This window comes from Alnus glutinosa, chromosome 3 (genome assembly GCF_958979055.1).
Source record: "Alnus glutinosa chromosome 3, dhAlnGlut1.1, whole genome shotgun sequence".
NCBI lineage: Eukaryota > Viridiplantae > Streptophyta > Magnoliopsida > Fagales > Betulaceae > Alnus > Alnus glutinosa.
Genome location: NC_084888.1, coordinates 11,660,187 through 11,682,701, shown reverse-complemented (window position 1 = coordinate 11,682,701; position 22,515 = coordinate 11,660,187). Strand labels below are relative to the sequence as shown.

General features: G+C 33.3%; 1 pseudogene; it reads right to left on the bottom strand.

Moving 5' to 3' along the window:
• Window positions 1–6,081: 6,081 nt before the first annotated feature.
• LOC133863171 (protein LEAD-SENSITIVE 1-like) lies at window positions 6,082–8,011 on the bottom strand (annotated as a pseudogene).
• Window positions 8,012–22,515: the final 14,504 nt, after the last annotated feature.

Genomic DNA, 22,515 nt, shown 5'->3' with positions numbered 1-22,515 from the left:
TTGTTAATATAGAAATAGAAGAGACACGTTTAGATTATTTCTCTATAAAGAGGGTCTTGTATACAATCAAACGAATTAAAGAAATATGTCGCTAAAGAAAAGGTTTTGATATATGGATATAGGCCAAAGGCCGAACTACCTAAAGTCTATGTTTCCTTTCTTTCCTTTATCTCTCTTTAAATTTTTGTTAGTTCTTACTTGGTATTAGAGCTATTGGCTAATGCCAAATATATATATATATATATATATATTGGATTTTGTTCACTCATTTTTTTTTTGCATCTTATAAAGTCTTGTATATGTATAATCAAATTAATCAAAGAAAGATATTATAGCTAACAAAAGGTTTTGACGTGTGAATATAGGTTATAGGCTGAACCACCTAAAATCTGTGTTTCCTCTATTTCTTTTATCTCTTTTAAATTATTGTTAGTTCTTACACCGAGCAATGGGCTTAATAGTTCTTGCGTTGAGACCACCATTATTAGCGGTGTGATGTCATTGATGCCGCTGCCATATTTTCCGTCGTCGTCTATTGTTTTTGTGTAATTAGCAGAACCACAATGGTGGCCTTATTTTATTTTATTTATATAGAAAACTCACTCTCTGTTATGCTTATTATTGTCTTTGGTGGCCAGAGATGATTGTGTTAGTGGTTTGAGGATTTCAGTAACAGTGGTGTTGCAATAGATTCTTGTGTGGTTGTGGTTATCAATTGATTTTGTCACCATGCACCATCGTATTGGTCGTTGGCACCTTCTAAGTGTCATTGGCGAATTTCCGATGAGGTTTAGAGAAGAAGAAGGTTGTTTGGTCACACTGTTCTTTATTTGGGACATTTTACCTATACTCCATATGATTTAACCCCAAACCTTAACAAGAGAGGTGACATTACAAACTTTTTAAAGTTTGATGCATGGGCATAGTTATATATGTATGTATATATACACACACATATATAATAACCGCATCTATATACTCTGAAACTGATATCCGCATCCGCATATGTGAATATTGACTTTTGCTAACTGGATCAGTATATGCAGATAGCAGATAGTTGCGGTTAATATCCAACCCTATGTACAACCCTATCTAAAACCATCACTTAACTATAAAGATCAAGTTTAGACAAAAAAAAAAAAAAAAAAAAATTCAAGAAACAGAAGAGACATAAAGTGTTTGAAACAAACATAGGTAACAACTAGTACTTAGAAACAAACGAAAGGTATGTCAACAATTGCAACTTTGACTCCATTTTCTATGAAGATGAAATTTTCATCTCGATCTAAGGTCTGGATGGTAAGGAAGCCCTACAGTGAATTAGAAACATGAACAGTTTAACATGAGTCAATCCCCTAAGTATTGGAAGGAACCTCAATAAGGTTTAATTCGAAACATATAGAAGTAAGCTAAAAGCTTACGTCACTTTTCAAACCATGCCCTTCGTTTGTGGCAATTTATCTTTTTATGCCCATTCTTACCGCAGAAATAGCACTCGCCATTGTTTTGTCTCCTCCTATGAACCTCAATTACTTGAGGACAATTTATCATTTTATGCCCATTCTCACCGCAGAAAAAGCACTCGCCATTGTTTTGTCTCCTCCTATGAACCTTAATTACTTGAGGACAATTTATCTTTTTATGCCCATTCTCACCGTAGAAATAGCACTTGCCATTTTTTTTGTCTCCTCCTATGAACCTCAATTACTTGAGGATGTTTATTAACTTCAAGTGGCTCTATGACATTGTTTTGTCTCTTCTCATGAACCTCAATTACTTGAGGAGGTCCATTAACTTCAAGTAGCTCTATCCTTTTGTCACTTCGACTTACAAGGTGAACTGAATGATGTCTTTGTTGCTCAAGCCTTGCCTCTTCTTGAACAAGCATACTGATCAATTCATTTACATTCCAATTATCTTTAATAGTATTGTAATGAATTTGAAATGACCCATACTGAGGACGTAAAGAGTTCAAAATCAATTGTACAAGAAATAACTCATCCACATTCATCCTAAGAGCCTTTACTTTAGCAGCTAAATTTGTCATTTCAATGATATGCTCATACATCTCACGTGTACCATCAAATTTAATGGTGGCAAGTTCATCCATCAATTTCCCCGTAAGAGAGTTGATTTAATATTATATGCTATTTTCATTCGCATAAACATAATGATCAATCTATTTGATCCCTCCCAAGTCTGGTATATAGCCTTTTCTTCCATACTACTTGAATCAGTAATAGTAGGCGGTCTCTCAATCCGGAGTGCCAAATCAAGATCCCAAAGACCAAGGTAAAACTAAACTTGTTCAGACCAATCAAAGAAATTCATTCCATCAAGAATTGAAACTAACACTGCAGTCAAATAAATGCTTACCATATTAATGATTTTGAGTTATCAAACATAAAATAATAATTTAATAAATAGTAAATAGTAAATGGTACTACTGCACACAATTCACATTTTGGTGAAAATTGCAATATACTAAAAAGTTTAATTTATGGTTACTAGCATATAACCCGCGTCATGCGCGGGTTTTTACGAATTAAAACTCTATCATGTTGTTATGTTTAAAGAGTAATAGGTTATGTACAAAGTAATTTTAACAAAAGTTATGAGTTATTCTATTTAAATGCTACATTTAATTTAAGAAACATAAAATTTAGGAATAAGGATGAAAATATGTAAACATATATTGTAAATTATCTCATAAGGAAGCAAAATAAATCACATGTATTCAATTTTTATAGATGTTAATTCAATAAACCTTTTACATAATATAGAAATTCACAAATGAAAGAACAAAATAGTTCACTCACATCATTGCAATAACTTGTTTTTAATATTTACAAAAAGGATATATAACCTGTATTAAAATGTTACATAAAATTTATCAAAGTCTATAAAACATGAACCATTTTTTTTTTCTATTGCCAAATTTAATTTGTAGGAAAAAAAAAATTAAACCACATATAATAATAAAAGAATTCAATGGGAAAAAGTATATAACAATTCAATTTATGAATTACAATATTGATGTAGCAAGAAGTATATATTGGGAACATACCTCCATGTCTATTGCAATTTATTTACAAAAGTAAAAGTAATGTTACAAAACAAATTGTGGGAACTTACTTTAATTTGAAGAAGAAGAATGGGATTAGCTTTATGTGTCTTGCAAACAATTTTGAGAGAGAATTGGAGAGATTACCTATATTATGTCATTGTACATAATATGGTGATTCGACTAAAAATGAATATTAGGAGAAGGTCAAAATAGCACTTAAGTGAAAATTTAAAAGTGAAGGCTACAAATCAAAGTAATATAACTTAAACTAAGAATATAGTAGCATTTTTTGCTGTTTATTTCTAGGAAGATAAGTTTTGAAAACATATTAAAGAAGCTGTTTATTGTAATTCTAAAGAACAAAAGATTAAAAAAAGTTAAAACTACTTTTTGTATCTTTATGAGTGTTTGAAGAATATTAGATTTCTAACATTCAAACAGAAGAACATAACTTGAGAATACAAAAGCACTCATAGAAATACTTTTCATCAAACGTTTCCTTTGGCATTATTAGAGAGAAGTTCTATGCCTAACAGAATGAAAGTGTTTTCTTTAAAGAAATTTGTGTAGGGTCTAATATTTAATTAATATGAAATAGTATTATAGTAGAAAATAACTATCTTTTTTTGTGTACTTTTTCCGGTTACAATGAAATTCATATGTATAAGAAAAAGTCTCATCAAATAGAAATTTTTATTCTTTTGACCTTTCTTCGCATGCATATAACGTAAAAGAAACTACATCTAGAAGAAAAGAAAAAATATGAAAAAAAAAATTGGAAACATAATAATTGTATTTTTTGTATACTTTTCCCAATTTCAATGAGATTGATAGGTATACGAAGAAGAACCGTAAAAATGAGATTTTTTTTTTCTTTTGATTGTCCTTCACATATATATCATAAAAGAAAATACTTTTAGAACAAAAATAAACAATAATATATAAATTAGAACATATAATAAGGACAAAAAATTAAAACAGATGACAAACGAAAAAAATAAAAATACTCATATAATATAAAAATAATTGTCTTTTTATATTTTGTATATTTTCTTTCTGATTTCAATGAATTTATAGACTCATAGGTTTAGGAAGAAGTTACGTCTAGAGTTTTTTTTTTTTTTTTCCCAACCATCCTTTGCATATATAACGTTTGAAGAAAAAAAAAACTATTTTTAAAACAGAAATAAAAATAATATATAAATTAGAATAGAAAATAAGGACAAAATATGAAAACGAACAACAAATAGAAATTGGAAAATACGCCTATAATAGGAAAAGAACTATACTTTTTTGTGTATAAATTAGAACATAAAATAAGGTTAAAAAATGAAAACAAACAACCAACAAAAAATACTCATATAATAGAAAAAGAATTGTTTTTTTTTTTTGTATACTTTCATTGGTTCGTTGGTATAGGAATAAGTTCTTTTAAATATAGTTTTTTTTTTTTTAATGATCATCCTTTGCATATACAATGTTTTGAAAATAATAATAATAAATATATATAAATGAATTTTAGAACAGAAATAAAAATAATATATAAATTAGAACAGAAAATAAGGACAAAATATGAAAACGAACAATAAACAGAAACTCAAAAATACTCCTATAATAGAAAAAGAACTACATTTTTTTTGTATATAAATTAGAACATAAAATAAGGTAGAAAAATGAAAAATATTCATATAATAGGTTTTTTTTTTTTTTTTCTTTTGTATATTTTCTTTGGTTCCAATGAAATTCGTAGGTATAAGAATATATAAGTTCTTTTAAATATAGATTTTTTTTTTTATTTTTTTTTTTACGATCATCCTTGCATATATAATGTTTTAAAAATAAAAATATAATCTAATCTAATTTTAAAACAGAAATAAAAATAATTATAAAAAATTATAACAAAATAACATGACCATAAAAATTAAAGATAACAAAAGGGGAAAGAAAGAGAAATTACTCAAATAATATTTGCTGTATATATTTCTGGTTCCAAGAAGCAAAGGAAAAAATATGGAGCGTAAAGGTGCATAAGTTTGGCAACGTTTTTTGTCACTCTATCGTCTATGAATTTGCATTTGTACTAAGATATATATAGAGTTTGAGAAAATGATGTTCATGGCAAAGATTGTTGGTCGTACATGTATGTAGTTTGGTTTTTTTTTTTTTTTTTTTTTTTTTTTTTTTTTTGCAGTCAGAGTTTTATGTGTGTTTGAACAATATCAGTATTCTCACAACGAAACATAATAAACATAATCAGAGAAAAAAAAAAAAAAACTATTTAGAAAACTTACTTGATCAGGGTAAGGGGTTGGGAATTTGATAGGTCGGTGAATTCTTTAGAGTATGAAAAATAGTAGGAAAGGAGAAAGGAATAGACAAATAATATTTGATACAGTTTTTTATGACTCGGTTTTTTGATACCGTTTCGTGATTGAGAGAGGGAGTGGAAAAAGTGTAATTTTTTTTTTTTTTTTTTTTTTTGAGGGTGTAAACGTGGGGCTATGGGTTATGTGCAGCAGTTTAGAGCCACAGTTTCGTGATTTTGAGGGAGTGGCAAAAGTGTAAATTTGATAATCTTTGATTGTGTGGAATCATGTATATTGGCTTATGTCCAGTCCCGCATTTTCGTGATTGAGTGGGAGTTGCAAAAGTGTAAATTTGACATATATATATATATATATATATATATATATATATATATATATATATATATATATATATATATATATATATGATTCCCTTTTGCCTATTAAAAATAATTAATAATGCATTTGTGATTTGTTAAGTCTTTACTTTTGGGTCTCCAGTTCTAGCTCTCAATACATTAATTATCCTATCTCAGTTTATCAACTACTTGAAAGGTGTTGTACCTTTGGGCCAATCCAAAATATTCTTATGATTAAAAAAAAAAAAATTCCAAAAATCCTGCAATGTCATAATTGTCTTAATATTTGGGATATGGATATTAAGAATCTTAATTTCTAGTTGCATAAATTCAGTGATACAAAACTATTTCATAATATAATATAGTCGTCAAATCGACGCAATAATGCAAGACACAAATTTAACTCTGAACATTAACAAAGAGCAAAAGATTCATATATATTACGGCAGATATCCATGGTACTTCACGGATCAAGATTATATATATCCATGCGAAGTGGATAAAGAGACTAAAATAGAATAAAACTAGAAACTAATAATATAATGGAAAATCATGAAAGTTATTAATTACTCAGACTCTTACAAGTTATGATACGGCATATAAAATAAATCCAAGTAATTAATACTCAATAAAGTCTAAAGATCTTAACTATCATGATTTTCACAATAAACAAATAAAAAGAACATACCTGTAGAATCAACAATATCTTGCTCTGAAGCCTCACTGTCATCAGCTACTTCCTCATGAGCGCTGCCCAACCCAGGTTCACAGCCAGGTCCTCCACTCGCACCCTGATCACATCATCTCGAATGCCAATGTCATTTGCATACCGGCCTGTTCATACAGTACTTCCCAACCGTTAAAGTAGCCGCGCGAACAGGAGTAGCTGGATTCAGATAAGAGAAAATAAGGCCACGCAATGAGGCACCGACGACAGAAGAGACAGAAGAGGGTTGACCACTTGTTCCAATATCAGCGTTTTTTTTGCCTACTACCAGAAGACCAGTTTTGCAATAAAGCGCAAAGTCTTCGCAGTTGTTTTGAAACACATGATAATTGCCAAATCCACTTTGAAGAAGATACAATGCTCCGTGGAGAGCTGCCCCTGGTGGGTCAGATTTTGCAGTGGAGCATGTGCCATACCGCACATGAGCAAAGAAAACTGATCGAGAAACTCCATATTTGAAACGATACAGAGATCGATTTCCAAGGAAACAATCCAGGCAAGAGCGGACTACACCATTGTTGGATTGCCTAAATCCACCGTCTGGAAAGGAAGAACATGTCAACGTTGACTTATAAAAGCTAGAATCAGAAGATACCCAAATGTTTGAATTCGAATCTCTATCAGGTGTGAAATGGACCACCTTGTTTTCCCCAACAAAGATACCTGCAAATTCAATATGGCTAATGATTAAGGAGTCAACTAAAAGTCATTGAGATTATTGTAAAGTTATATTCGCTAACATATATAATAAAATGAGATCGCATTAGTAGATAGCTGATACTACATTGTCAACCACTGCAGCTTTATGAGGCAGCCTCATAAGCCATGCAAAGCTGATCAAATACTTCAGTATTATGTGGATGTGGTCCAATGGTTCAACCCCAAATGCATACAAATCCATCCATTACCGGCCATAAAAATGCAGATTAGTGTTGTAACGACCCACCCTCAATGACACAATATTGTTTGCTTTTGGCTCCCCAAGCTAGACTTCCCAAGAGGTCACCCATCCAGGTACTGTTTTCGCAGAAGCACACTTAACTTCGGAGTTCTGATAGGTTCATTGTCATCACAGCTTTAAAACGCATTGTGTCAAGAAGGGTACGTTTATACATATAAGCACATCCCCATTCTCAGGCGATGTGGGATGTCACAATCACCCTCTCTTGGGATCCAGCATCCTCGCTGGCGACCCTCATGGGATCACCCCATTCTTGGTGTCCTAGCGAGTGCCCGCTGACAACCTTTATGGGCTTGTGCACGCTCTCATCATCTCAGGCTGGGCAATGGCTCTGATACCATTTGTAACGACCTATCTTCAATAACGCAATCTTGTCCGCTTTTGGTTCCCCCAAACCAAACTTCCTAGGAGGTCACCCACCCTAATACTACTCTCGCAGAAGCACGCTTAACTGCAGAGTTCTGATAGGTTCATGGCCATCACGGCTTTAAAACGCATTGTGTCAAGAAGGATACGTTTATACATGTAAGCACATCCCCATTCCCAGGCGATGTGAGATGTCACAAATGTTGAGGATGATAACCTCCACATTTAGATATACCCTCTTAACTTGTTTGAATTATATAAATCAAGTATTCTAAGAAATTGGACAATTTCTTTCACAGTGATATGTTAAATAACTCTGATGAATCTCTGCCAAAGCTCTGCAAATGAATGGCATGTTGCAAGAAATCACATTCATGGGTTAAGATGATTTTTTTTTTCCTGGGCTAATAACCAACCTTAGAAGTTGTCATAATTGCGATATTTTGTGAATTTAATGATGAACACGTTAATAACATTTAACAATAAATGTGGAATGGATGATGCATACCAGAAACCACGTTAAAAGAAAGAAATAAATCAAGGGGAGAAAAAAAGAAACTAAAACTAAAATGAAAACCCCCGAAAGCAAATTGACACAAACAAAACTCTGTGACACAAATTAAAATGGATGAATAATAAGGAACAACTTTGCTAACATGTTGATGATCGTCATTTCTTTTAATCATTCATATATATATATATATATATATATATATATATATAGAGAGAGAGAGAGAGAGAGAGAGAGAGAGAGAGAGAGAGAGAGAGAGAGGTGACGACAGCTCTGTAGGTAAGGAACTATTTTCACATATTGCAATCTCTTTATATTGTCTTGTTATTCTCTTCTGGGTTGTATTATACAACAATAAAAACAATTGAATCACATGTTGTGATGTACTAGAAGTGCTCTAATCCAAAAATGTTTATGCTTTGGCATGATCATCTTGGACATCTAGGAACAATTATGATACGTCGAATAATTGAGAACTTTCATGGGCATTCCTTAAAGAACCAAAAGATTCTTGTACCAAGTGATTGTCCTTATACTACATGTTCTCAAGGTAAATTTGTAATAAAGTCATCCCCTTCTAAGGTAATTGTTGAATCTCCATCATTTTTACAAAGAATTTAAGAGGATATATGTGGGTCAATTCACCTTTCATGTGGGTCATTTAGATATTTTATAGTTTTAATAGATACATCAACTAGATGGTCACATGTTTGTCTATTTTCTACTCGTAATGTTGCGTTTGCTAGACTTCTTGCCCAAATAATTAGATTACGGGCAAAATTTTCTGATTATCCTATTCAATCTATTCGGATGGATAATGTGGTGAATTTACATCCCAAGCATTTTATGACTATTACATGTCAATTGGTATTAATGTTGAACATCCTGTTGCTCATACCCATACCTAAAATGGTTTATCCGAATCATTTGTTAAATGACTTCAGTTAATTGCTCGACCTTTGCTTATGAAATCAAAATTACCTTTTTCTGCTTGGGGACATGCAATATTACATGCCGCAACATTAGTTCGGATCGGACTAACATCTTATCAAAAATATTCTCCTTTGCAACTTGCATTTGGTCAACCACCAAATATTTTTCATTTTCGCATTTTTTGTTGTGTTGTATATGTTCCAATTGCTCCACCTCAGTGCACTAAGAGGGACCTCAGTATAAACTTGGGATTTATATTAGTTTTGATTCTCCTTCTATTATTAGATACCTTGATCCTTTAACTAGTAATATTTTTAAAGTACGTTTTGAATATTGTCATTTTGATGAAAATATATTCCCATCACTAGGGAAAGAAAAGTCGTTGTCAGAAGCATGACAAGAAATCACTTGGAATAATTTGACGTTATCTCATTTTGATCCTCATACAAATCAATGTGACCTAGAAGTTCAGAGAATCATTCATTTGCAGAGTATTGCAAATCAATTGTCAGATGCATTTACTGACAACAAGAAAATAGTTAAATCTCACATTCCAGCTGCTAATACTCCAACAAAGATAGAAGTCCATGTAGGACAATCAATTAATACAACAGCAAATGAATCTAAGGCACGCCTGAAGCGTGAAAGTCCTATTGGTGCAAAAGATAAGATTCCCCGGAAGAGAAAAGCATAAGGAAATGAAATCGGCACTCCTGAAGAGGCCTTACCCACAAAACATGCAACGAAAATTGATCCATCCAAACTTTCTATACAAAATTCTCCTGGAAATGAATCCCCTGAAGAGGAATCTCCTGAAGAGTTACCTCCTGAAGAGGAACAAGTACCTGAAAATAATGAGATCTCAATAAATTATATAAGTACAGGAGAAATATTGGATAGAAACAAAATTGTTGTCGACAACATATTTTCATTTAAAGTTGCATTTGACATTACCAGAAGTAATGATGATATTGAACCACAATCCGTCGAAAAATGTCGACGTAGAAATGGTTAGCCAATGTGGAAGGAAGCAATTCAGGCAGAATTGAGCTCACTAGCAAAAAGTGAAGTATTTGGACCTATAGTCCAAACACCTAAAGGTGTATCGCTTGTTAGATACAAGTGGATATTTGTACGAAAACGTAATGAGAAAAATAAAATTGTGAGATATAAAGTAAGACTTGTTGCACAAGGTTTCCTGCAGAAACCTGGTATTGATTATGAAGAAACATATTCCCTTATAGTAAATGCAATTACATTTAGATTTTTGATTAGTTTGGTAGTTACAGAAAGTTTGGATGTGCGTTTAATAGATGTGGTTACAACATATTTATATGGATCACTTGATAATGATATATACATGAAAATCCTTGAATGATACAAAATGTCTGAAGCATATAATTCCAAATCCCGAAGTATTTATTCTAGCAAGCTACAAAGATCTATATACGGGTCAAAGCAATCTGGACGCATATGGTACAATTGTCTTAATGAGTATCTATTGAAATAAGGATTTGAGAATAATCCAATTTGTCCATGCGTTTTTATTAAGAAATCAGAATCTGGATTTGCTATCATTGCAGTTTATGTAAATGATTTAAATCTTGTTGGGACTCCAGAAGAGCTCACAAAAACTGCCACTTATTTAAAAAATGAGTTTGAGATGAAAGATCTTGTAAAGACAAAATTTTGTCTTGCTTACAAATTGAACGTTTTTCAAATGGAATTCTCATTCATCAACCAACATACAAAAAAAAAAGAAGAAGAGAAAGTCTTGAAGCACTTTTACATAGAGAAAGCTCATCCTTTAGGCACTCCAATGGTTGTTCAATTACTTGATGTAAAAAAAGACCATTTTTGGCCCTCGAGAAGATGACAAAGAAATTCTTGGTCCTGAAGTACCATATCTTAGTGCAATTGGTGCTCTAATGTATCTTGCAAATTACACACGACCTGATATAGTATTTTCAGTTAATTTACTATCAAAATATAGTTCTATACCAACTCGAAGGCATTGGAATGGGGTCAAACATGTTTTACTTTATCTTCATGGAACAAGTGACATGGGATTATTTTATCCAAAGGTTCAAATTCACAATTAGTTGGATATGCAAATATGGGTTTTCTTTCTAATCCACATAAAGGTAGATCTCATACAGAATATCTATTTACATGTGGAAGTACTGCTATTTCATGAAGATTTGTCAAACAAACACTTGTTGCTACTTCTACAAATCACTCAGAGATTATTGCAATTCATAAAGCAAATCGGGAATGCATATGGCTAAGATCAGTAATTCAACACATTCGAGAAAAGTGTGGTTTATCCACAATATTATATGAAGATAATGCTGCTTGTATCACACAGATCAGAGGATGATATATTAAAGGTGATAAAACAAAACACATTTCATCAAAATTCTTTTATACACATGAGCTCCAGAAGAATGGTAATATTGATGTGAAGCAGATACGATCAAGTGACAATTTGGCATATTTATTTATCAAAACATACCAACTGCAACATTTAAGAAGTTGGTGAATAACATTGGAATGCATCGGCTCAAGGATCTTTCATCATAAGCAATTGAAGTTCTTCATGCTAATGAGGGGGAGTAAAATGATTATGTTGATTGTACTCTTTTTCCTTTGCTAAGGTTTTTCCCATTGGGTTTTCCTTTGAAAGGTTTTAATGAGGCAGTCCTAAAGCATACGATGACACAAAATAATAATGTACTCTTTTTCATTCGCCACAAGTTTTTTCCCACTGAGTTTTTCCTTGGCAATGTTTTAACAAGGCATATTCTTAATGTATGTTCATCCAAGGGGGAGTGTTATGAATGCATTCATGCATTTGGTGGATGACCATTTAGTTCCATCTTTTGGAATTCTACATATTCATGTCATCTTTTAGAATTTCATAACATTCATGTACTACATTGATATACCCTTTTAATTCATGTACTATTCTTTCATATTCCTTAACCTCCCATTATGATTCCATATCTATAAAAGGGAGTATTGAGTTGTATGTAATAACACACAATAATAGAAAAGAATCATACATAGTTCCTAAAGAACTAGTTTTACATATTGCAATCTCCTTATATTGTCTTGTTATTTTCTTTGATTTTACAACATACTCTATATTCTTTCACAATTTAAGTTTGTTATGGGTCAGAATATAAGACTGGAATTTTTTGATGGTTAACATGCAACTCTGGTTGGGATCATAATCACACATACGTACAGTCTACATGCTACCCTGAGTTTTCTTTTTTATCAAATGTGGTACCTGTTGTATGGAAAAAGATGAAAATGGTACCTCCGTCCAATTTCTAGTCCAAAACTAATGCCCAACCATGTTATCCTATAGGTATTAGCGTCATGTACGACACATGTCCCCATGCACAACTCAGCGTGAGAGAGACATCCACGTTAGCCTCTCTCCACTGCCACATCACTTAAAAGGGAATTTTCAAAAAAAAAAAAAATGGTGAATTTTCAAAAAAAAGCAAAGAGTAAAAATATTTTTTTTCGATGCAGACAATACCATTTTTCTTAACTTCTGATAATTTGTAGCCCTAAATCCTCAAAGTTCGTCTTTCTCCCCAAAATCTCTTTCGTTCCTTCTTGCCCCATTCAATCTCCTTCCAAAGCTAGTTATAGCATTTAGGCCGGATTTGTTGTCGGAGGTAACTGAAGTATATTTGCAGTTAGATTTTTCCGAAACCCACTCGGCCAACGTTCTCGGAACCCACTCACGACAGAGTACCAGCAAAAAAACAAAAGGTATTTCTGAGACCCGAATGTGATATTTCACGATGCTTTGTGTAAGCTTTCTTTGTGCTATGCGGAAACCCAAGAAACTTTATATACATCTTTCATGTTGGGGTTAGTTGTTAGGTAAAGTAATTTATATATATATATATGAGTTTGGTTTTGTGGGCAAAGCATAAAGTGCCGAGCTTTATGTAGGGTCCCCAATGCACAGTATTTTGTGTGTTTTTGTCGGTTGTAGCTTTTGGCATTTTCTGTCATATTCTTGTCTGAAGGTTGTTGGGAACGATGTGTAAAGAATTGGTTCTGAACTTCAAATTTTTAGGTCTTCCAACTTCAAAAAAGTTGAATGTAATTGAGTGAGAGACTCTAAAAGGTCCCCACCCATTGATGCTAGTTCTGACAATATGGGTATGGTAGGTTTAACATTATGTTTCTTAAAATGTCTTGAATAAAAGGGAATAAAAGGTCTTAAATTCATATGTCATATGGTCTCCAATGCACTGTGTTAGATTAGAATAAAATGTAATAAAAGGTCTTGAATTCGTATGTCATATGGTCCCTAATGCACTATGTTAGATTAGCATCTCAATCTTACCATTACTTTACACTTGAGATTAAAATAAAGAGAGTATATATATATCACATGTTATTATTGGTTGACAAAGGCTATTTAGGACAATTCTCATCCCAATCTGGCATTTTTTTTCTTTTGGAACAAATGAAGCACTCTGTTGTTTTTGTGAGTGAAAATGATTGCAAGTTTATGCTTTATTACTCTTAGTTTAGTTATTTAATTTTATCAATATTTCTGAAAGTGAAGTAAATAATGAGAAGTGACTAGTAAGGAATGACTAATCTTTTGGTTAATAGGTCCAATTTGTTAGAGTTGAGTGCCCAAGAATACAAATTCTATTAAGTGGATGCTCATCCACACATTCAATACTAAATAGCACCTGTTAAATAATGGATACCAGATGTAATGTGTAATATGGTGTGCTAATTTGTTGCTTGGTATTGCAATTGGAATATACTCATTAACTTTCAACTTTTTGATAATTGGTAGACTACAATTTTTCAAAACATTGAAACTTGTTAGGACATTGTTAAATTACTGCCGAATGAACTGTTTATGTGTTTCTCTCCTTGTCCTTGTCCTAGATTGTATTTACTGTATAAAAGTGTGCTACTTACTTCTTAACTTAGTGCTGCTTCAATTCTTCATAACATAATTTTTGTACTTTGTGCAGAAATAGATCCAGTGTTTGATCTAACCATTTACCATCATGGGTCCTTGTCCGAACACGGGATGGAGTATATAAGAGGAGACATTATGGAAATTCAACAACTGGATGCAGACAACTTTGCCAGTTGGGACATTACAAATGTACTAGAAGAGTACTTAGGGTACCGATACAATGACATACAGGCAATGTACTACAAGAACGACGATCAAAGCAACGAAGATATACACGGTCTGAATTCAAACAAAGATTTTGAGAATATGATAAATGGGATCATAAATGGTCGCAAGAAGAGGTTGCATGTGTTTGTAGATTATGAAGAGGAGGAACCAGTTGAACCAATCCCGATTGAAACAGTGGCCCCAATGTTGCTTCTCCCTCAGACTCCTTCTGAGGTAAAGATTCAATATTCCGAGGATGATGTGCCAAATCATAGTTCACAGCCAGCGAAGCAACCTGTTGTACAACCAGCACAGCAGCCAATACAGCAGCCTGCTATGCAGCCAACACAGTAACTTGCTGTACAGCCAGCATAGCAACCAACACAGCAGCCTGCCCGGAAGTCCACCTGGGAACCTCGGAGGCAATCAGTCTGATAGCCTCGATAGCAGCCACAACAGCAGCCTCAAGATGAGGATGATGATGAGTACCTTGACTTGAGTGACTTTGAAGTCGCTGATGGAGTAGAAGAAGACATCTTCATTGAAAGTGAATAAAATGTTTTAGCCAAGCGAGGGAAAAACCTAGCAAATGATATTAGTCATGGGATAAAGCATCTACATCAAAGGAGGGATGTGATGCAATAAATGACTCAGATGACATGTCCTCAAATAGTGAGACATTTGACAGTATGGGCAGTGAGGAAGATGATGAAGGTGAACATCATCCGAAAAGAGTGAGGAGGTATCCCGAGTGGAAGCCGAAGCAAGACCTTAAAGAAATAGTGCAATTTTCAATAAGTTTGAAGTTTAGCAACCCTACTGAGTTCAAGAAAACCTTACTAGTGTTTGCGGTGCAAAATTCATTTGACTACAAATACTAGTACAATGATAAGACATGGGTCTCTATAGTCTGCAAGAAAAATTGTCCATGGAGTATACACACAAGCTGGTCCAACTGCAAATCATTCTTCTAGATCAAAACCTTCCACTCAAATCATAATTTTAGCAGCCATTACCATAACAAACGGGCAACAATACATTGGGCTGCTAATAAATATATAGACAGTTTTCGAGACCATAGAGCTTGAAACTGAAAACTCTGAGAGAGATGATCAGGAGGGATTACCATGTTAAGTTGCCACCGTGCAAAAAGAATGGCACTAAAGCTCTTGGATGGTATAGATGGTGAGCAGTATAGGCACACCATGGAGTACGACAATGCATTACTGCATTGGAATTAGGGTTTCTCAGCGTACATTCAGCGAGATGGAGTGTTCTTCCAGCAGATGTGTGTCTTGTTGGCTGCCTGCAAGCAAGGCTTCTTGGCAGGATGTAGGCCAATGATCTGTGTAGATGCTTGTTTCTTAAAGGGGAAGTGGGGAGGTCAGCTACATGCAGCAGTTGCAAGGGATGAAAATGATGACATCTTTTCGATAGCATATGCGATATATGAGTCTGAAACCAAGGACACATGGACTTGGTTCTTGCAGGCACTGTTAGAAGATATTAGGTACCCTCGTAAGCATATGTGGTCATTCATGTCCAACCGTCAAAAGGTAATATTTAGTGTAATTGTCTTGTGCTCCTACAAAACGCACTCAAAAATATTTTAACATGTCTCTACTGAATATTATCAAACAAGGGTTAATTCAAGCTTTAGAGGAACTGATGCCTAGCTTAGAGCATAGATACTATGTCAAGCACTTGCATGCCAACCTGAAGAGGAAAGGCTTTAAGAGGAAAGAGTACAAGGATGCTCTTTGGGGTGCAGCCAGGGCACCCAAGGAGATACAATTCAAGTATTACCTTGAGGTAATCAAAGGAATGGACTAGGGTGCATACAACTACCTTGAGAAGGTTAACCCCAAGATGTGGTCACGCCATGCTTTCAGAACGAGCAGCTGCAGTGACATATTGCTGAACAACATTGCGAAGAGCTTCAATGCATGGGTGATGGAAGTGAGGGACCAACCGATTCTATCTTGTTTGGAGACAATATGGAGGTAGCTGATGAATCGGTTTGATAAGAAAAAGGCTGGAGCAACAAATGCAACTAATATAATGTGCCCTAAGATCATGAAAAAGCTGGAGCGAAATAAGAAGGCTGATGATTACATATGTCACTGGAGTAATAACCTCCAGTTTGAGATTGACCACAGCCATGAGCCCAAAAGGGTCGTTGACCTTAAAGCAAAAACTTGTGGATGTGGCTGTTGGCGGCTAAACGGTATTCCTTGCCCTTATGCAATTTGTGTAATATACAGAAACATGCGATACCCTAAAGAGTACATCAGCAAATGGTACTTAATGGACACATATAGACTGTCATATGCCCCTAGTATTTGTAACAACCCACTTTTTACAAAAAGGCGTAAGTGGAAATTTTGAATTTCCACGTATCGTTATGACATCAACAATGACGTCATCAGAGTATAAATTGATAGCGGAAGACATTTTTCTTTTACAATAACATATCAGAGCTGACTAAATAAACTCAATATATAAAATAATAACTATTTGTTCTGATATAATAAAATACACCAAATAACAACATACGTACCACATACGGCACAAACTTACATAGCCATTGTATATAACATTTACATACTAAAGGTCTCGTCCATAACCTAGCAGCTCCTACCTCGAATCCTGCAAAACTTGCATGTGATTGTGGTTCATACCACAATCCCATATTGTGGTTCATACCACCTCAACCATATAGTGACACACTAATTTATTTAATAATATACAATGCAACCAAATGATGCCATATATATATATATCATATGCACAATCTCTCTAGCAAAGATAGCTCTTTACTATACTAACATATATACTCTATCTTGAATAGCGCCCACTATTATAGTTGACTGTGCCCACGCGCCAACCATGTACACCTACCATTAACAACGTCCACCATTATAGTTGACTGCACCCACACGCCAACCATGCACACCTACCGTGAACAGCACCCACCATCCTAATTCTATTAATAATGCCTACTATCCAACAATATTAACAACCAACTTACTAACCTATTACATAAGCTTAGTATAAACATATACTTACCTACTTGTAATCATACAACTATCATACATGTAATTCCAATCAAAACATGTTAATTATATGTCAAACAACTCACATACAATCAAATAAAGCAGCAATCACCATATTGCTAAAGACTAAATGACTCGTATCACCTCTAGTGAGTAAGAAATACTCACAGTAGTTCTTTTGGCTTCAGGAAAGCGTTCAGAGATAAAACCACTGCAATAAACAGATATAATCCAAACAAATAGTGAATCAGTACAATTTACTAAACATAGATTTAACCCTATACTCGTTTCTGACTTCTTGATCCTATTATTGTTTTAACATAATAACGGCATATAAAATTCTTCTATTATAATGCCACATATTTCATGTGTGCATTAAAACTTCATTTATTATTAAATTACTAAAATAACCTTAACCATAACAATTACCAAAATACCATTTTTCATAAAGATTACCAAAATACCCTTTTTTACCGAAAATGATTCTTTTTTACTTGGGCATCACAATGACATGATTTGTACTTCAATCATTTCGCTTCGAAAACCTTATTTTAAAAACATAACTTGAATCATTAAAGGATAGGAATCTTATCCAAAATATCTACTGTAAATATCTCTAAATATCTTCTGGGATATTTTGTAAAACATCTCAAAATATCTTTTGAGATATTTTGTAACATACATAATTTTAAAACATGTTGTTCTTTTCTTTTCTTAATCCATTCTACCTCTTATCTTTTAAAACCTTCTTTCTTTTTCTTATCTAACATTCGAGAGATAAAGTAGAGAGGATCTTAAAGATTCTTACCTCAATTAAAACCCAAGAGAGAGATCCTTCCTTCCTCTATGTTGCAAGGTTCTCGAAAGGAAGAGAAAGAGAGAAATGGAGAGAACCTCTCCTAGTGTTGGTCGAGTGAGGGAAATAGAAGAGGATCTTCGACTCTCCTTTGATGTAATCCAAAAACATGATCAAATGAAGTTAATGAAAGAAGTTTATATATATATATATATATATATATATATATATATATATATATATATATATATATATATATATATATATATATACATGAGAAAGAAGAGAGAAGAAAAGTTCTTTTCTTGCTTGAACCATGAAGTAGTGAAGGAGATAGAATCAAGTATCACTTACCAAAATGGAGAGGATGAAAGCTATTGATGCACCTCCAAACCAGGGACTAAGAGCTTTTGATTTCAGTGCATGCAACTCAAGAAAAACGTGCTGGATAGGAGAGGAAATCAAAGAGTTTCATGCTTTGATTTTCGATACAAAAACAAGAAGAGAATTGCCTTTGCTGTCCAAACCAAAACCAGCAACTAATCCAAAGAAAAGAGGGACTAAAAGAGCTCTATTACAGGGCTTCTTCTTCCTATAATCTAAGAGAAACAACAAAGAGTTACTTGCCGCAGTAAAAACAGAGAAAGAAGAGAAGTCATCGAGAAAGAAATTTGAGAGAGTTTTGAGACTTCTTGAAGAAGAATGAAAGAAAATGTGCTACTCTATTTATACTGATTTGAACGGCCAAGATCAATCCATTTTGATCTGATCCAATGGCTTAGGAAACAACTTGGAGAACAAGTTTGGTGACTCATCAAAAATAATCATTACACTTCAAAAATATCCATTATCTTCAATTCAATCCTATCTTATCTAAGCAAGATGATATGGTTTGGTTGGCTAAGATTGATCACAAACTCATCTAAGGTCAAGAACATGTCGAGCTAGGTCATAACTCATCAAAAGAAATAATGAGAATTAGATAAAAATCAAAAAACAGCTATTTCGGGTGAGATTCTGCATTTCTGCAGAAAGTCGATGATCTATTTTTTACACTGAAGAATAATCGATCGATCGCATTTCGATTGATCCATTTTATAATTGATCGATCGCATTTCAATCGATCCATTTTTACACTATGAAATAATCGATCAATCTATTATACTTAATCAAATTTTCATTCGCTTCAGCACCTATATAACTAAATCACCTAATTGATTATTTAATCGATCGATCGATTTCTAGTTCTATCAATTGGTCAAAACTAACCTCGCACGATCGATTCTAAGTTAATATATAATTGCACGATCGATCAATTATACTTAGGTAGAATCCCAATCCGTTTTAAACTCTAAATATATTGTCACTAAGTATTTGATTCCTTTAAACCTAAATTGATGAATATTTATGAATAAATATTCATATTTAGTTTATTACGCCTTAAATCCTATTTTAAGATATTTTATTCAATATCTTAAAATACGGGGTATTAAAGTATTCATCCAATGCCTGGACCCAGTGACTAGCCCATTGACCACGATGTAGACCCTATAGAGCCACCGATTCCAAAGCCACAATGCAGTAGGCCAAAAAAGATTAAAAGAAGAGGCATTGATGAGACGGAGTCAGATGAAAGTGTTAAGGTCACTCGAAAGGGCTACGATGTATGTTGTGGAAATTGTGGTCAAAAAGGCCATAATGCTAGATGCTGCAGCCAACCTGAAAATTCAAACAGGAAAAAGTATTCCAAAAGGGTTAAGAAGCCGAAGCTGAAGCCAACAACTGTGAGTTATAATATAATTTTTTAAAAAAAAACTTTACAAAATAACCATAAATTGTTTTATAATTGAATGTTATGTGTTTTCTATGTCTCAAGGACGACCCTCGAAAACAGTATATACCCCTGGAAACACTGCCCCTAGAAACACTGTTGGTCAACCATCTACAAGTCAACCATCAGGCAACCCTCAAACTACAGGTCAACCATCAGGCAACCTTCAGACTACATCTCAATCCATCAAGAATAGAGAAAGGTGGGTCTCTGACCTATACCGGAGGTTGGCACAGGTGAGCTTCTCATAAAGTTTGTGTGAATTTTTCTTTAGGGACAAAATATTAATTTGTTACTTATTACTTACAACTTCGAGAACAAAATTGAAATCCAGTGCATCAGCTACAAGGAGGATCTTAGCAAGATTAGAAAACTAATTGTCTTTGACATTGGGTCCATTAGTGGTGTATGTAAATTTTGAGATCTAGACATTGAATGTGAATGATTGTGAAGTTGTGAAAGATGTGGATATATAAAGTAGTGCACAAGTTGGTCATTTTCTGAACAGGTTTAAGTGTAATAGGTTGAGTATGTGCAACAAGTTGGTCATTTTTTGAACAGTTTTAACTGTAACAGGTTATTATTGGTTTTGGTCATTCAAAGTGGTGAATGTAAATTTTGTGAATCTAGAGATTGAATGTGAATGAGTGTGAAGTTATGAACCAGTTGGGCATGTTATTATTGGTTTTGGTCATTCAAAGTAGTGTATGTACATTTTGAGATCTAGACATTGAATGTGAATGAATGTGAAGTTGTGAAATATGTGGACATGTTATTATTGTTTTTAGTCATTTTTTAATCAGGATTGATTGTGTTTTTTTTTTTTTTTTTTTTTTTTTTTTTTTACAGAATGGATTGTTTCATCAAGTTGGTTTTTGAATAGGTTATTTTGTGTAAATAGGTACCATTTATGATAAAAGTAAAAAACCAAGGTGCCATTTGTGATAAATTTGCAAAACCCAGGTACCATCTGTGTCACTATGAAGTTTTGTTTCAAAATACTACTTTGTTACACAACATGTTGCAAAACATGCAATACCAAACTTAAGCAAATAATTTTATGTAAATAGGTACCATTTATAATAAAAGTAAAAAACTGAGGTATCATTTGTGATACATTTGCAAAACCCAGGTACCATTTGTGTCACTGTCATATTTTGTTTCAAAATGCTACTTTGATACATGTTTTGTTTCAAAATGTTACTTTGTGTTACACAACATGTTGCAAAACGCACATACCAAACGTATGCAAATAATTTTGTGTAAAAAGATACCATTTATGGTAAATGTACCAAAACTAAGGTACCATTTATTATAACTTTTAAAAACCAAGGTACCTATTTTGTTACATTTGAAAACTCTGGGGGCCATTTGTGATACAACTTGAAATACATTTGAACAATTTTATTTTTTATTTTTTATTTATTTATTTTTTTTGTATAGAAATTTTATAGAAATACAATTAAGTGGTCAAACATATTACATTGTGTTCACAATTGTTGCATATGACTGATTGTGTCTTGTTCATTTTTTGCTTACAAATGGATGAATTGTTTTGTTTCAAAATGTTAGTTTGATACCGGACAATTCAAAAATTACATAATTCACATACATGTGTCAAACTACCAAGTCACTCTAGAAGTGCAACACAAGCAACTAACAACATTGTAAACCATGACAACAATAAAGCATACATAAAAATTTTCTCTCTTGTCCTATATATGTGATTTTCCTTCTCTAGACACTTGATGATTTCCATGTGTTTATCATCCCCCATCTCCAAGCCATTTCCATGCAACTTTCCATTTCATTCTCCAAGTCTTTCATCCTTGTCACCAATGTACCATTTTCATCTATCAAGTCATTAACCTTCTTCATAATCCGTTTTAAAACCTCCACATCCCTTGCACAAGTTGGTTTATCCAGCCATTTGAAAATTTTGCATGCAGATTTTGTCTACATGTTGAAGTATAGGAAGTCAGTAAGAACTCACTCAAATTATTTTATGGAAGTTCTTCAATCATAACAACAACAAAGCATAAATGAAATTGCTTGGAACTACTTACTCTTGAGTTGTAAGTGGCGTAATCCCAAAATTTTCTTTTAGGGTTTTCCTCAACCAAGAGGTCTTTAATGATGCTGGTAAATCGCAATAACATATGTACGACATCCCAGCACGCAGAAGATTCAGTTGATAACTACGTTTGATTCAAATGTCAAAACAACAAAACAAAAGATAAATTTTTTTTAAGAGCCTGATACAAAAATAAATAAATTAAAAAAATTAAAAAAAATCCTAACTTAAAAACAAACTAATGGGTTAAGAACACACCATGTCTGAAGAACGGAAACTTCTTTCCCGCCCGAATCTCGTAGGCGACTTGATGATGTCATTCATCCGATTGTTCAGTAGTTGC